Source organism: Centroberyx gerrardi, chromosome 12 (assembly GCF_048128805.1).
Source record: "Centroberyx gerrardi isolate f3 chromosome 12, fCenGer3.hap1.cur.20231027, whole genome shotgun sequence".
NCBI lineage: Eukaryota > Metazoa > Chordata > Actinopteri > Beryciformes > Berycidae > Centroberyx > Centroberyx gerrardi.
In genome coordinates, this window is record NC_136008.1 from 18,681,172 (window position 1) to 18,693,972 (window position 12,801).

Sequence of the window (12,801 nt, forward strand, 5' to 3'; positions counted from 1 at the left end):
GATTGGTTTATTTCAGTGTCTTGCATCCAAAATGGTGCTTCTGAGACTCTGTTTATCCCTGAAGTCATTGAGAACAGGTACATACACAAACAGATATGGGGCAAGCATCAAACATAACGCATGGCACAACAATATACACATGATGCATAAACAATTACATTATTGGGTCCCATAATCCAAACAAATAATTCAGCTTGCCTTCGAATCCATTGCCTCAGCAACAAAACTGAAAGTCCAATGTACGTCACTTAATACTATGTATTGTAGTTTAACTCCATCATCAATATATGGTGATACACCAATCAAATATAACATATTTTATATCGTATAGGAATATTATAGGCAGACCATGGGAGAGAAAAAATGCCATAAAGGTCTTCTAAGGTAACTCACTATAGTAGACACAGTAGTCCCTCTAGGAATATTATAGTGATTTTTCACGAGGGTGGGACTTGCACGCAGCCATGATGATGACGACGATGATGATGATGAGCAAGGAAAAAGTAACACTTACAGGACTATCTGGCACTACCAAAACTGGATACACTCCAGGATGTTACACAGTAACACCAGCTGGACACCGATGCCAGTTACTATTAGATATCGACTCTGTCAGCATGGAGGTTAGGGGTAGAGTGCCACTTTGTATCTAACATGGTGTAGGTTATATAAAAGCTTTGACACTCAATTCACTGTGCAGCAGTTAAATGCACCTGCTAACTAGCATTAGCAGTCTGACCTCTGACAGGTCAAAACACTCAGTACCCGCTAGTGGCCCAAATAATAGAAAGAAACGAGTGTGTGTTATGGACATTGCTTTTTTTGTATAGCTGTCACCCAATCATTTTGAGATATTGTCTGTACTCAAACACATGTGTGATAAATACCTTGTTCATTACATTACATTCCCTTCACATTATTATGACTTTGCATTATTGAAAGCCTGCAAAGAGCTGTTAATGGCCTACTGTATGTCAAAGCACCTGGGACAACTTCTTATTTTACGGTTATAAACATTCTCCGATGAAGAGTGCCAGCGCTCCTGTAACAGATACGAGTCCGTGTCTGATCACAATGTGATTGCCCCTCCTGCAGTACCCGCTACCCAGAATGCCCCTGGGTATAAACTTGGCTACAGTCACTAAGCCACACATTCTTGCTTTTTCCATGTGGAGAGAAATTTGGCTCACATGTTTTTCCTTCATATGACTGCCACTCATGATCTGCCAATTTAGAGATCACCGATCAAATAATTTGTAATGACAACTGACTGATTTTGATTGGTGGCTGAGCAATCAGAGTATACCTGCTATTGATAAACATCACCTTTCAAATCATACACACAGTTACTTAGTTTATTGCGTAGCAAAGCTTAGAGAAAATGTATGGACACAGTACAGCCAAAGTTAGAGGACTTGGGCCCACAACTATTTAGAGTGTACTTGCCTTACACAGTGTGCACAATTTATTATATTTATCTTCTTCTTGAGAAGTTGTAAAACTCTTTGCCTGCCCATCATCCTCCTTGTTAAATATGAGCAAATCAACCACTGTATTTACCAAGTGTCTCAGCATGCTAGAGCAAACAGGTGAACGTAAGGGCAACAATTTACAATCCCTTTTGTTGTTGTCCAGTATCAGATATCATAAGACAGTATGATTCTATTGTTTTTACTGTGTGACAGATGCAAGATTAAGTCTGTGTTTAAATATTTTTTTGGAAATTATTCTCATTATTTCTATTGCTCAAGGGATTAGAGAAATGCGCAGATGTCACCATCCTATCATGTTCACAATATCAGTCTGTCCCATCATCGCTACTCAGTGATGACAGTGGAGAGAAAGGACACTTTAGCAGGGAGAGATTTTATACACATCCAAAGTTCATTTGGTTTATTTACAGTAAAGCGCTTTGCAAATGTTATTTTTGGAAAAGCAGGCTCTTACAAAAAATTAACTCTCCCCTCATTCAGTTACCTGTTTTCTCAGTCTTGCCGAACCACGCAGAGTTTCTCAACATACTGTGACCTCCTAGAATAACACAGCCAAAACATCCAAATGTGAGATGATTCGCTATATTTGTTCTTAGAGGCGTTAAGTTGTTTACTGTAGTCAGATGGTGGAAAATTAACAAGACTCAGTCTGTTAAATTCATTTAAATTGAAAATCACAATGCATCAAGAATTGTGATATTAAATTGTAACCCACAGGAATCAAATCAAAACATGAAGGTCTTAATTTCTGCAAGTTTATTGTGCACTTTGGCTTTGGATTGTACCAAATCAAAGCCAGTGGTTTGATTTTGAAGGTTATCTTGATGTCAGATTTAATGATTTATATTGATTTCCTCAAACTTTTCATAATACCAAAACCTATAACTAATCACCCGCCTCATTAGTGGCTGATTCTTTGAGACAAAACATTCTTCTGCGCTTCTACGATCGCATATGATTACAAATGTAATTGTAGCACTGGACGACTGACAGCCAATACATGATTATGTTACTCGACAGCCAAGACTGTCACAAATCTTGCTGTCAGTCAGCAATCACATTTCCAATCATTGTCTGCATGGAGGCGCTGTCAGCAAACGTTACCACCCACTATTCTCTCTTTGCACCCACAGTCCGCCACCACACTCAGTACATCTCATGTCATGTAGTACTCATACAGTAAGCTCACACTATTTGGAAAGCAAGTACCGGTCCTCTAAATGTGCCGACTCTTGCCTGGGGTGAACAAGCCATAGGAGAAGAGAGCAAATAAGTTTGGCCGTTGATGAAATTCAATATACTGCTGACTGAAGAAATAAGCACATTTTCTGACTATCTAAATCTCAAATGTGACTTTATAAGCAAATAAATAACTGGGACATAATGCTTGTTCAAGCCAAATTAGAAAAAATGTGACTGATGAATAATAAATGCAATGTTATGAGCATTTTAAGGACTGATTTGAATGTTTTCTGCATGGTTTTGTGCCTCAGTTATTATGGTGCAAAGAAGTGGCTGGTCAGTTTTTTCATCTACCTGCCGCTGTGGCTGGTGGAGAAAAAAGTTAATTTCAGACCCTTGTAAGTGGTCATGTTGGGATATTGTAGGAATAAGAAAATCTGTTAATGGATAATATCAGTGTTTTTGTGCCAGTCGTCTAGGTTGCCCCTCTCCTTTACATTATTCCTTGTGGTGTCTACACAAAGTCAGTGTAGTTGGATCAGAGCTTTTTTCCCTACCTCCAGAAGAAGCCTTTTGCTGCCATTCATTCTTGTAAGGTGTGAAAATCAACTTCCATGTTAGCGCTGAAAATTGGACCCGCTTATTCACAACAAGACAACAAGGCTGGATAGCTAGCTGTCGCAGCTAAAGGCCCTGACACACCAAACCGACTTCAAAGAACCAGCGGCGACGAAGGCTGACTGTTGCGTCGCCTCACGTCGCCTGCGTCTGGTCCAAAAAGTTGCACTTGAACACACCACAAAGACTACACCCGACGGCCAACTAGCACGTACGTTCTGCGCCTGCGTGAGGGGAAATAACTCTCCATACCTTATGTCTGATAAGAAGTTGCAAATGGCACTGGCGTTGTCAGCCCTTGGTCTTTTGGTTGTGGAAGAAGAAAGGAAGAGGCGGAGGCGAAAAATAAGGAGAAACCGCACTAGATGGGTGAAATCATGAATAACGTTACTCCAGCGACAGGCTCAAGGGGCTTTCCCGAACCTGTGTCGAGAGCTGGAGATAAATGAAACCTCCGATTAAAAAAATTTCGCTCGGCTCTTTCCTGTTCAGTTCCACATGTTGAAGGAATTTATCAGTCCAATCATCCAGAGGCAAAACACGAACTACCAATCAGAGTGATCTCTCTCACCGACGGCTCTGACGCCGATTCAACATGCTCAATCGGCCGAAAAGACGCCGACAGGGTCCGACTAGTGCCGACGGTGCGGGACACACCGCAAAAACTAGGGACACCGACGCTTACCGACGGCCCGACATTGCCCGATGGCCGACCGTCGGCCTGGTGTGTCAGGGCCTTTAACATTACCTCAAACCAGCCTACTCAGATGTTACATGATGCAGAGGTGCAAGGTGGTGAGTGTGATGCTAATATTAAAGCTGTTGATAATGGACTTTAGGAGATTTTAGGAGATAATACAGTGAATCCTAAGAAGCCATATCCCTTTTGATTATTACTCGTTTAGGCTACACTGACAGCCATAAGCTGCATGTGGCACAAAACCAGCCACGTATTGATCTTATAATTTCAGTGTATTCATCTTTTGCTCGCACTTATCCAGCTTACTTCACAATGTATTGCGGCTATTGCTGCAGCCATACCAGCCAGCCCGTGGTGGCTTTCAAACATGGCTGCGTCAGCGTGAGTCACAGGATGGCGGAAGGTGGAGGGAGGATGTTTTTATATTGTTCACATTTACAAGGAACTTCCAGCACTTCCAAACTACACATTACACCACCACATTCATCCCCAAGCTATTATAACGGCTGTCCATTCTCTTTGTGAAACATTGGTATGAGTCATCATGGGTTGGAGGACGGAGGATGTTGTCATCACGGCCTGGCGCGCTCAGCCTGGCTCTGTGATGATGTCACTAACATCTACGCCGTGCTTCGTTCGGTCCAGGTCCTCTCTGCTCTGCTCTGCTGCCTTCCTAGACGTGTTGTTAGGTGACTAAGGCAACCGAAGAGATGAGCTCATCACCTGTAGGTGGGACTGAGAGGGAGAGCGAGGGAGAGCGAGAGAGAGAGCGTGATGGAGGGGAAAGAGACAATTGGAGTGACAGAAGGAGAGGGACTATAAAATTTTGATTGCGTGAGAGTGAGTGTGAATGAGTCTGTGAGAGGGAGAGAGAAAGAGAGGGCAGAGTGAAAGAGTGGCAGAGCAAGAGCGATACAGAGGAAGAGGGAGAATGAGTGACAATGCGTGAGAGAGAGAGTGATATGAGTCAGGGAGAAAGAAGTGAGAAAGTGAGAGGCTGGCGGAGGCTGAGAGGGAGATTAACGGGAGACAGAGAAAGCGAGCGACAGTGTGAGAGCTAGAGAGGGAGAGTTACAAAGAAGAGACGAGAGAAAGGAGAGAGACAGAATGTCTGAGTGTGTGCGAACGGGAAACAAGAGACACCCTAAGAGTGAGAGAGTGCAAAAAAAAGTGTGTGTGGGGGGGGGTATGTTAATGAGTCTTACAGCATGACCTTGTTAACACCAGACCCCTCCATTAGTAGTGTATCTGCAGTCAGTCAATTCATAAGCAGTGGATCACTATGGATTTTAAAGACTTCACTGCTTCATTGCTGCATTGATTTTTTTTTTTCGTTCAGTGTCGCTGCATAGCAGTTTGTGCAGTAGTGTGCTTCTGCATGTATAAGCCTACTTGTCCGTGTACGCATGTGTATGTATACATATTAGGGCTTGAAATTTACACCATCCACCAGCCAAATCTTAATCCTAGTTAGTCTTTCAATTCTAATGGCCTCTTCAGTCTTTTATATGCTTAAAACTACTTTGGCGGCTGAGAAATTGTCTGGTGAAATTCTGAATACACTAGCCACTGCGGCCAATTGATGCAAAAGTTTGTTTCAGAAGCTAGTACACAGTAAGTGTCTGTGTGTCATTTTAGGTCATTCATGCCTGTGTTACTGTGTGTGTGTACAGTGGCTCCTCTTTTCTACCCATCCCACTGCGTCCTCCGTGTCTCAGGTTTGGGAAAAGGGGAAAGAGGGAGAGAGAGGGGGGGGGGGGAGGAAAGGAGAGAGAGCTTACTAAAGGCCTTTCTCCTCTGCACCACATCAACCAATCACAGAGTCAAGATACACCCTCCCCTCCCACCCCCTCTGTCAGCTTTGGACCAATCAGGAGAACCCAGAGACAATCCACAAGCCACACCCACTGCAGGAAAGGCAGAGATTGACAGGTGGGAAATCTGGTACCTCAGGGATACAGTATGTGCGCTGACACACAAAACAGAACTCCAAAGTCACCAGGATTTCTCAGTTGGACTCAACAAGATAATAAAAACATAGATCTCTCTCTCTCTCACACACATAAAGGAGACATGGAACAATATAAATGAATAATTCTCTATGTAAAGCATATGTCGCAATGCATTACAATGTGGTATCATTTGGAATTATTATAATGCGGTAACTGTTGGACTGACTTTTTGGCAGAACAGAGCCAGAATCCCCCCATGTCCCCTGTCATTATTGACCTAAGCTGCAGGTGGCTGGTTGTGTGCAAGATGACCCTTACCCTACTCATTGCTGTCCCGTAGAAACCTTGCATCTCCAGTTTGGTTTATTTACCTTAACTGACAACTGATATTTCCCCCGTCTGGTAAAACGTCCCCAACGACAAAACTGAATCATTGATAAAACATTAAACAGTGTTTCTCCGTTCCTGAAAAGTTGACCTTTTTGGAGTGCAGAATTTCTATGGGAGAGTGATGTGCTGTTATCAGTGTGGCACAACACCCTGGGTACAAGGCCATGAGGGGGGGAGAGAGAGAGAGAGAGGAGCGTAAAGCTGGACGGGGAGTGAAAAAGGAATATATATAGCATGTCAAGGGGGCCCATTATCAAGCAAGCTACACAAAAACACAAGTACAAAGTAGACAGCGTTGGGAATATTGGGGATACATTTTGTGTGTTGTAAAATGCCAAACATGTAGAAATGGTGATGCAGAGAGAGAGAAAAGTAGTGAAAGCCAGGTAGTAGAAGCTGTTGGAGTTTATTCTTGTAGTGTGTTACTCACTACGCTAGGTGAGATTTTTATGTAAAAAATACGCCTGTCTTATCAGCCTAAATCATAATGTGGGGCTCCAACAGAGAAAAATGTCTCGTCCCCGCTGATTGAGACCCATAGTTTCACCCTATTCGCCCACACAAAATGCTGTTATCGTAATTTCTCCGCCCACAGAAAGTGACGAATCAAAACCTAAGAGGGAAATACAAACCGTCTCCTGAACAGCAGCAAGTGAGCGCTCCGTCCAGAGAAAGCTGGACTCACCGACGTTAGGTCTTTAGCTTCTTTCTTTGGTATCCTTTGGTATGAAGTGATCACAGACCCGCCGGGTTAATAAACACGAGAGTGTCGTGTGCAGTTTATTCACGTCACGTCATATGATTTCTGTTTCTATTAGTTAGGTTTAGGTAGAGTATTTGCTGTAGTTTGAAACCTTATATACTGTGTAGCTGCACAGGTATTATAGCACAATTGCTCATATCTACTGCACTTAATGTTAAATGAACATAGAGATTCTGAGGGGTCTGATGACATCAAATATGTCACAGCAGATATGTGGCTAATATGGGAAATATTCAAGACGTCCCTATCAATGACGATGTAATGGGGCTGCCATCACAAAGTGGTGGCTCAACTTTGAATGTGTCATTCAGTTTCGACATGCTAATAGCGTAAAATAATTGTTAGAATCAGCAGATAGATTTTAAACATTTTGTGCACTGCTGTCGTGACTGATCGACCCCTGCTTGGTTTCCACTCCTAGATGCACACACACATGCACGCTTACTGTCTGTTGGCTACCTTGTTACCATAGTAACACAACCACCAGCCCGCACAGTTGGTGACGCTTGGATATTTTTATAGCATGCCCTGTGTGTGTGAGCGTGTGTCTGTGTCTGTGTGTCTGTGTGTGTTTAATGTCAAGTGAACCAGAATATTTGGAAGGCAGGCAACTTGATTGAATGCAGCATGGCTTACATGACAAAATGTCCACTCTATATAAACAACAAAGTCCTTTACAAGGTCTCTACATTGAAGAAGGTCAAGGCAATGATAACCAGTCTTGTTTCCTGGAACTTCCTTTTGAAAGTTTGCCAACTTCTTTGCCACAAAAGTTGATAGATTTGTGATATTGCAAAAACCCTCCAGAGTCCTTGCAGCTTCCAGTGGGCTGAATAAAATACTGCAGGCTAAAATGTTAGAAATCTAAAAAGGTGAAATGTTGCTAGACACACTACACAATAGCTAGAAAATCAATTTTGTGAAAATCTTTGTCTGATAGGGAGCAACGCAGAAATGTGTTTTGGTCACATTCTTTTCTGATGGACATGCTTGGTTTTCTTCTATTCCCCCATATTTCTTGATGTGGTGAAATAACTATCTTCATTATTTCCCCACTTTTTTATTATTTTGCCTTGATCCCAACCCTGCAAAAGTACCGCTGGCCTGTTGCTATGCAGACTAAATCACGCACTCTAACACAGTGCAGCACTTTGCTTTGCTCTAGAGGAGCCGGTTGATGAGATTTAAATTAATTCTGCGACGGTCCGAAATTCAGCCCCCGCCCTCCCTCTCTCACACACACACACCCCTGATGGGACGTGCTGTATAAGTAGTGGTGCCTCTCCGCCCCCACACAATTCTCTCTCACACACACACACACATTGTCCTCCAGATCACTGCAGTGGCTGACTTGTGGAACAAGCAGTCGAGAGTGAAAACAAACTCAAAACAGACGGACGCACGCAGGGCAACACACACCCACACACAACAATGCCAGCAAAAGCAGTGCGTGCCTTCCCTCCGTGCAATATGTTTGTATGTGTGTTTTTGTTACTTCTTGTGATTTAAAATTAAACGTGATGGCGTTTTCAAAGAGTCTCTCAGCTATTTCACTGTTGTAGTTGCATTGTAGTTTTGTACTGTTGCATTTGTTGATAGTGTTAATTTTATGCTGTTGTCGATGCAGTTCTTGTTGTTTTAGTGGTGATGTTGTCATTGCACTACTGCACTCTTGGTGCTGTTGATGCTGATGTGTAGTTATATTGATGTTGATGCTGCTCTTGTCATTGTTGTTGATGCAGTTGTTGTAGTCCTGCTGTTTTGATTTGTTTTCTGCTATAGATACACACAGGCCATCCGGGGAGTTGATACCAGTCTCTGTTAAAGCCTGTTAGCATGACAATGTTATTCATTTGTATCATGTCACAGTCTGTTAACAGCAGAGACAGCCGAATATGTGAAAGTGGACATGGTAAAAAATCATGACTGGCTGATAAAAATGCAACATAAGAGTCACTGACGATCTAAAATATGTAATATTGATCGGAATCTATGCTTTCCTGCTTATCTCACAACTTTTCCATTATTGCCAGTTCATTGAGATCAGACTGATCTATAATTTTTCCCCGCCGCACTTCGAGATGACGTTAGCTGTACCCAGAAATAGGGACTGACTGGAAACTCTGCTTCTTCCTGCTCTCAGTCTGTACTGTTCTGCTGTCCTGATCGTTTGTTCAGTGTCATCCTCCTCCCATTGCTGTTGGATAGATGTCCTTCCTAGCACCAGTATGTTTCTGTTTTATATATGTTATCCATCTGTCTTTATACATTAGACAGGCTCAATGGTACTGAGGAATTATATTGATCTCTCTGTATTCTTTCCAATATGTACTCCAGTATGTAGTCTAAATTGATTACTAGCTGATAAATGTATTTGCTGCCCGGCAGCATTAAACATAACTCTTTCAGAAAGATGGCTCCAGTGATATAATGCACCACACAGACAGACAGCCAGACAACAGGCGAGTACAGACAGACGGGCAGACAACTGGCTGCCAGGAGACTTCATACAAGTTTAATGAGCTTCCAGACAGTAGGGAGTTTTGGCTCCGGCACACAGCTCAGTCTCCAGACAGAAGCTAACTGGCTGACTAGGTTAGACACTAACTAACTGGGTGTAGAGACGCTAGTGAGTGTAGTTGCTGGAGAAGCTGAGTATACAAGGGCCACAATTAGTGCACGTTTTTCATATGTGGCAATGAAGTGACATTATAGAGATAAGGTGTGAAAATAAGTTATTTAAACAACTCAGAGGCTGACATGGGTCCAGCTCTCTGGAACATAAGTTTAGTTTGAGCGCATAGTGCTTTCTTTCACTTGTACTGCTGTGATGTTTGAAGCAAAACCGCTGAGCAGCAGCTCCCGGCACAAAGAATTCCTGTCCCAAGGTCACCGAACTTGTGTTTTTTTGTCCAAGAAACTTGACCCCGTTCAATTCAACATCGTACAACAGGGAAGCTTCAGTATGGGCCACTCTGTCTATTTAAGGTTGGGCTATATGTTGTATCACAGATATCCTAGTCTATCCCTAAAATGATTACTTTTTCAAGGAAATAAGCATTCTCGGAAAGTTCGAGTGTTTCACAAGATTGGCTGTTGAATGAAATTATACTTTGCCATGGTAACTCATCAGTCTCATGCACTGTACCAGGGCTCTTTTCCATGACGCCATTCAGTGCTCCCATGTAGCCAGTCGAGGCAGCAGAAGCACGGCCCATCCCTCCTCCACTGAAAATGATAGAGGAGAGAGAGGAAGGGCCTGCTGACACCAGTGGATCCTCAGTTTCCAGCACCCTTGACACGGGCCTTTCCCTTTCTAGTCTTTCAGCCAGTCAACTAACGCCAATTAAATCAACTTCAGTTTTGCCAGCAGTTTAGTCTGCAATTCAGCCTGCAAGTGTACAACTAATTAGTTTGTGATTATATGGCGGAAGATACCACCAGTTCCATAGCTTTGTTAGTTTCATTTTGTACACTCTTTTCACTAATTAATATGCAAACTTATGTATGATATCATCCAGTGACTTGTAGAAACGTTTTTAGGAGACAGTGGCAGCCTTTATGGGGAAAGCATTGGCAGCACTGACAACAGTAGCAAAAGTTCTATAGCAGTTATGTTGAGTGTACCAGCTGACTATTTACTAATGTTGATTAAAAATAGAGAGGAGAGAAGCCAGATCTGACCCGGTATGTTTTCTGTACAAATGAAAGCCGGAGAATACCAGGAGCAAATACCATGGTAACCATCTCGCACTACTCAGGCGTTCCATCACCAGCCTAGACCTAATGGTAAAGTCGAGTTTGAAGTATCAAGAGCCACTTGAGTTATTTCTCCACCTCGCCTCCTCAGTGTAAAGATGAAAAGCCAGGTTAAAGGCGAATAAATGTCAATGTAAACTGATTATGAAAAATAACCCGGCTCTCCCCCGGCTTTTCACCCCGGGTTTACTTCTTGCTCTGTGTAAAGACGGCTTTATTTAATAGATGTATCTTTTGCTTACTGGCTACAGCAGACTCACTGGAAGAATCGAAGAATTCTGGGCAAGGGCAGACTTTGTGTGTGCGTGTGTGTGTGTGTGTGTGTGTGTGTGTCTGTGTGCCTCCCCTTAGCAAAGGTTTTCATCTGGCCAAGCAGACACCTTTCTGTAACCCCTCCTACTCCCAGACATTGCTATGCGCTTTCCACGACTACTTGGGACTATTTTGGAAAATGGAACGTCTCCTTGTGACTGTTCCTTGCCCTTCTCCGTCGACAGTCTATGAGTGAGGCTGAGGAAACCTTACAAGTAAGGCATCACTCTAAGCAGCCTGCAGGGATGGGATTTATTTCAGGATTTTTGGACACACAGCCTGTCAGCTATTTGTAGAAGATTCCTATTTGCTTGAAGATTTCTGTTTTCCTGCCCCAGCCTTTAGTTCTTACTTCAAGTGCTGTCCTGATCACACGCCTGCCATCAGACCAAATGCAGTCCCGCATGCAGTTTGGTCATCACTGTATATACTCTGTATCAGTGACACTGATGCAGCAGCTACTTGACTACAGCGCTACGTCCACGGTTGCCATAGCGACACCATGGTAATGAGTCTGCATTCTAATGATGCCTCAGTGGGTTGTTTAAGGAGTTGAGATATCTTGGGACAATGAGTAGCCCAGCGAATGATGACCTTCAAGCCCTCAAAAGGTGTCAGTCGATACATATGTAGCTGTGGTAGAGGTCCAACTTTTTAAATGGCTTTTTGTGACGTTTCTGCTTTATTACAAAGTGTAGTCCAAGCCTGTCGAGCGGACAGAACGCCCTAAAGTCTCACTTTTCACTTGCTTGCTGAGCTGCTGCTGCTGAACTGTTGCCCCACCCTATTGCAGTGTCGAGTATTGTAGTCGGCAGCCTATTTTATTGCATTTCTGACTGTACAGTGCTTGGCACAAAAATATTTGTCTGAGCGTACTGCCAGATAGCATATTAGAGCTTCTTTGTTTGGTGAGGTTAAACCTATTATCTTCTTTCAATATTTACTCATAAACATCACATTATATTTATATAGCGTCTTACAAGGGAGATTTTAATTTAAAAGTGCAGGAAAAAGAGTTCCCCTCTGTCCCCCTTGCTGACTTGGAGCAGCCTATTGGTTTTATAGAGCCTCATTATGTCTTGATAGAAGAGCACTGCTGCTGCATAGACTCATTTAATTTTTTACTCGTGTGAATATGGGTATGAAGCTTCTGCATGAGGCCACCAGAATATCAATAGACTTTTTCAGTCTTTGTTAAATTAGCCTCTCTCTCCCCTCATTAGATTATTACCCTGGGAAAGTTGGGTTTTTCCTCTATGCTCTCTCCCTCAGCTTTCTGAATGTAGCTCCTTTTTAGTGATGTAGGTGTCATTTCATTGAACCCAAACAGAGCTCCTCCTGGCTTTTAAGTTATTGACCAAAGGCAACAGCAATTTTGTGCAATGAAATATTAATGATATTTCTTCTTATCAGAAAATGCTAAAAAAGAAAAAGTACTTTTTTCCTTGGTTCCTTGTTGCCAACACAATCTGTAGCACAGTGATCTATGAGTCGTCGATATCCCTAAAGGCAGCAGACCTGAAAACCTGTATGCATTTTGCGTACCAGTCTCTCATTTTGTTATCGAACTATGCTGGTATGAGTTGTCACAAGTTGTGGTTAAAATACGTCAAAAGAGGCCTGTTTGGGCGT

General features: G+C 42.8%; 1 protein-coding gene across 2 annotated transcripts in view; it reads left to right on the plus strand.

Annotated features, from left to right (window-relative positions):
- zhx2a (zinc fingers and homeoboxes 2a) overlaps positions 1 to 12,801 on the plus strand; it is a 30,349-nt gene that overhangs the window by 1,409 nt on the left and 16,139 nt on the right. The window lies entirely within an intron of this gene.